We start from the raw sequence: 4,139 nt of genomic DNA, 5'->3' as shown, positions 1-4,139 counted from the left end.
TTATCAGCAAATTCGACCTATTGAAAGGATACTGGCAGGTCCCACTGTCCCACAGAGCGCGGGAGATCTCTGTTTTTGTTACTCCGTCCGGACTGTATTCGTACAAAGTCATGCCGTTCGGGTTACGAAACGCACCAGCCACCTTTCAGCGTCTTATGAACAAAGTGGTTGGTGATCTGGAAGGTTGTGCCATGTATTTAGACGACGTGGTAGTTTTTTCCGATTCATGGCACTGCATGAAAAGCCATGTATCCAGGCCGGAATATTCCTGTAAACTCCTGGATACAGCCCAGATATTCAGGAGTATCCAGGAGTATCCAGGAGTATCCAGGAGTATCCAGGAGTATCCACGAGTATCCAGGAGTATCCCTGTTGTTACACGGACCGGAATACTCCTGGAAACTCCTGGATACAGCCCAGATATTCAGGAGTATCCAGGAGTATCCAGGAGTATCCCTGTTGTTACACGGACCGGAATACTCCTGGAAACTCCTGGATACAAACCAGTTTTGGTGGGGGCCACAGCTATTTGCATTTCACACCTGGTTGCCATGGTGAATAATCCCCTGGGTGCTTGCTAGGGAATATTTGCATTTCACACCTTGGTCAACAGTCTTCCTCTGGATAGGTGGAACAATGTCCTGCCCCTCCTATAAAAACCCCTTCCCATTGGTCCAGTGTGTAGGGAGGAGCTTCTTATTTTTAATTTAAATTTACATATTATTTTTATTTATTGTATTTATTTTATTCATTTTATTTATTATTATTAGTGTATTAACATATGTATAATATACATATATGTCACCCAAAGATGAATTCAAATCAAAAAAGCTTTATTTCAAAGGACAATAGAATATACACACAAAATATGAGCACTGCTGCTGCATGTGCCATTTAAAAGACACGAGTGGCCTATGGCCTCAAGTGAATCAAGTCTCTGCCGGTGAGTTACAACATATTTCTGGTCAATGTCCAGCCTCTGCTGGAGCACACCACACAGTGTCGACAACTCTGCAGTGTGTGGGGGAGAGTTAATAAAGTTACTCTTAATTAAGTCATTTCTCCATGTTACTACATGGGGAAATGTGGTCTCACTTACTCTTCTCTTCCTTTGCCTCATGCGTGCAGCAATCCTGCTCTCCTCTTTCTTCTGAAGATTCTCATCCTGGTTCATCCTGTAACCCTTCCGAATCGTCTCGAAATACGTCTTGCAGGATGCTAAAGACAAGAAATGGGTTTAATTCATTATCAAACTCAGCATATACAGTAGAGCAGTGTGAGAGATAAGAGAGAAAAATGTTTTGATAAATGAAACTGATTTTAAGTCTCGGTTTATTTTATGTTTAGAGCCATAGGACATTGTGACTCACCCATTGTGACTTCAGGCTCCACATCCGGCAGAGCCAAGGAAACTTCCCTCAAAAGATGTGTTGTCACCCCCTGGTTGTGGGGGGAAGATACACTGTGGAACAAAGGAAGCCAGGTGTTAGGAGGGTATAATGGCCTGGAGAAATTAAGGCACAGGCTGGAATTACAGATGAAATAATATTTCCACCAACAAAAACGTTATCTTACCTTGTCTGTGGATCATATCTGTGCGTGTTGTTTTCGCCATTGTGCAACCTTCGCACAGCTTCCTGTAAAAAGAGGACGTAAAAGTGTAAAATATATCAGTAATCATATATATATATAAAACACACACACACACACACACACACACACACACACACACACACACATCGGGCAACAAAAACAAACTTACTGAAGCAGAGCAGTTTCTTCTTCGATGCCGGCTCCTTTTCTCTGGTGACCCTGAGTTCCTCTCTGACCTTGCAAAGCATCGACTCCATCCTGTCCAGCCGCTTATTTACAGTATCCATAAACGCGTCCAACTTTCTGAATACGGCGTTCACTGCGTTGGGACTGGTCATCTTCATGAAGGGCGCAGGAGAGGCGCGTGGAAATGGTTCCGCAGAAATCCAGGCTTCGTTTGCAGGACATCCTCAGCGAGAAATGAGCAACAAATACAGTGAACTATTTGAGTTGGTTGTTACTGTGCTCCCGGACGTAGTTCGCACTTCACCCTGAGCAAAGTGTGACTTTGCTCAGGCCACAGTAAATTACCTTGGTAAACAGGTTGGGCAGGGCCAAGTGCGACCTCTGCTGGCGAAAGTTCACGCTGTTTCTAACTATCCTCTGCCATCGACAAAAAAAGGAGTTGATGAGATTTTTGGGTTTGGTCGGTTACTACAGGTGTTTCTGTCGCACTTTTTCTACAGTTGTTGCGCCGTTGACTGACTTGCTAAAGGCGAAAGCAAAGTTGCATTGGACTCCATCGTGTCAGCAAGCTTTCGACAATGTCAAGGCGATTTTGTGCGACTCTCCTGTTTTGGCTGCACCTCGGTTTGACAAACCTTTTAAGTTACAGGTTGATGCCAGTTTCGTTGGTGCTGGTGCGGTGCTTTTTCAAGAGGATGACATTGCTGTTGATAGACCTGTGTGTTTCTTTTCCAGGAAGTTCAAGAAACACCAACTGAACTATTCCGTGGTGGAAAAAGAAACATTGGCTCTCATATGGTCATTACAGCACTTTGAGGTGTATGTGGGGTCAGGTCCAGTGGTGGTCTACACAGATCATAATCCTCTCACGTTTTTGAGTTCACTAAGATGTACAAATCAAAGACTTACTTGTTGGTCATTGTCTCTCCAATCTTACACTCTAGATATACGGCACATTAGAGGGAAAGACAACTTGGTGGCCGACGCTTTGTCTCGTGCTCCTGTTTAACTTGTTTTTCGCTGCCATGCTTTTATCTCTCTCTTAATTTGCTTCCAGGTACCAGTTGCTGGGAGGGGTGAGAGCTATGAAGGTGCCTGAGGCCTTTGGGTTGCCTGTCTGTCAGTGTCTGTGTGTGTTTCCCTCTGTTCCCTCCCTACCAGATACCTGAGGGGCGGAGCTCACCAATCGGGTGCACCTGAGGCCTGGCTCTCCAGGCTATAAAGGAGGGCTGGCCTACTAGCTCCCTCTCTCTCCCTGCTGGCACATGGACACTCGGCCAGCGCCATTTTTGAGCTTCTTTGTTCTGTTTATGGCTTAATTGCCTATATTCCTTGGTTTTGTAAATAAAAGTCACACTTGTCCATACTACTCCGTCCTCAGTTCAGCTGATTCTGTTGCGGTGAGTGAGCCGGGCCGTAACACTTTAAACTTGGCTACTCAGGCGGGGTTGAAAGTGAATGCTGTGAGCCGCTTACTGGGTCGGGTGAGGCGTGTTGCAGCTTTCTTCCATCGGAGCACTCATGCATGTGGTGTGTTTAAAGCCAAACAGAAAGTGCTGGGGCTTGCTGGCAACTAGCTCATTATCGATGTCACAACGCGATGGAACAGCAGTCTGGATATGCTTGCGAGATACCTGGAACAGCAACCAGCTATCGCTGCAACCCTCCTCACTGAGTCAGTCCGAAAAAATGCTGGTGATCTGGATACTTTGAGTACCTCAGACATACGAGATGCCTATGACATTGTGAAGCTCCTGAAACCTCTTAAAACAGCTACCACTGTGATATGTGATGAAAAGAGTCCAACAGTGTCTCTCATTGAGCCCTTAAAGACTACTATTGAGAAGAGCATGTCACCCAGTGAAGGAGACTCATCCACAGTGGCCAGCATTAAGAGAGCCATCCTCAGCAACCTTTCCTGCAGATACAACGATGAGCATCACTACCTGCAGGAGTACAGTGCACTAGACCCCAGATTTCGCACCCTACCTCATCTAGCAGAAGCAGAGCGCCAGGATGTGTACCGCAGGCTGAATGAGAAAGCTGTGCAGTTTTGCAACCAGGTATTAACTCAACAATTTATTTATTTCAAATACTGAAAATTAAAATAATGTTTAATTGTTTATCATAATCAATAGTTATTATCTTCCTTGGTTATTGAATTAATTGCTTGGTGGTTTATGGTCTTAGTCTATATCTTTTCTAAATGCCTGATATATGCAGTAGGTCTAGCTACCAAGTGCTGTTTCTGTGTTAATGGAGACCCTCTTTTTTTCTTTTTTCTTCTCTTCTGTTATTTACTGACCACTGGTGTGGTGTTAGCTGGTACCAGTGGCCCCACACCTGCAGCAGAACAGCCT

The 4,139-nt window shown here is 44.9% G+C and overlaps 1 long non-coding RNA gene across 1 annotated transcript; it reads right to left on the bottom strand.

The window, feature by feature from the left end:
• Positions 1-1,062: 1,062 nt before the first annotated feature.
• LOC142898052 (uncharacterized) lies at positions 1,063-1,975 on the bottom strand. The gene is made up of 4 exons (XR_012928522.1): positions 1,763-1,975; positions 1,576-1,637; positions 1,371-1,462; positions 1,063-1,218 (listed from the first exon to the last, which is right to left on the bottom strand). It is a non-coding gene; the product is annotated as an uncharacterized LOC142898052 (long non-coding RNA).
• Between the last annotated feature and the right edge of the window lie 2,164 nt (positions 1,976-4,139).

Source organism: Nelusetta ayraudi, unplaced genomic scaffold (genome assembly GCF_046127955.1).
Source record: "Nelusetta ayraudi isolate G7.1 ecotype Tasmania unplaced genomic scaffold, CSIRO-AGI_Nayr_v1 ptg000004l, whole genome shotgun sequence".
NCBI classification, from domain to species: domain Eukaryota; kingdom Metazoa; phylum Chordata; class Actinopteri; order Tetraodontiformes; family Monacanthidae; genus Nelusetta; species Nelusetta ayraudi.
This window is presented reverse-complemented; position numbering and strand designations above follow the sequence as displayed.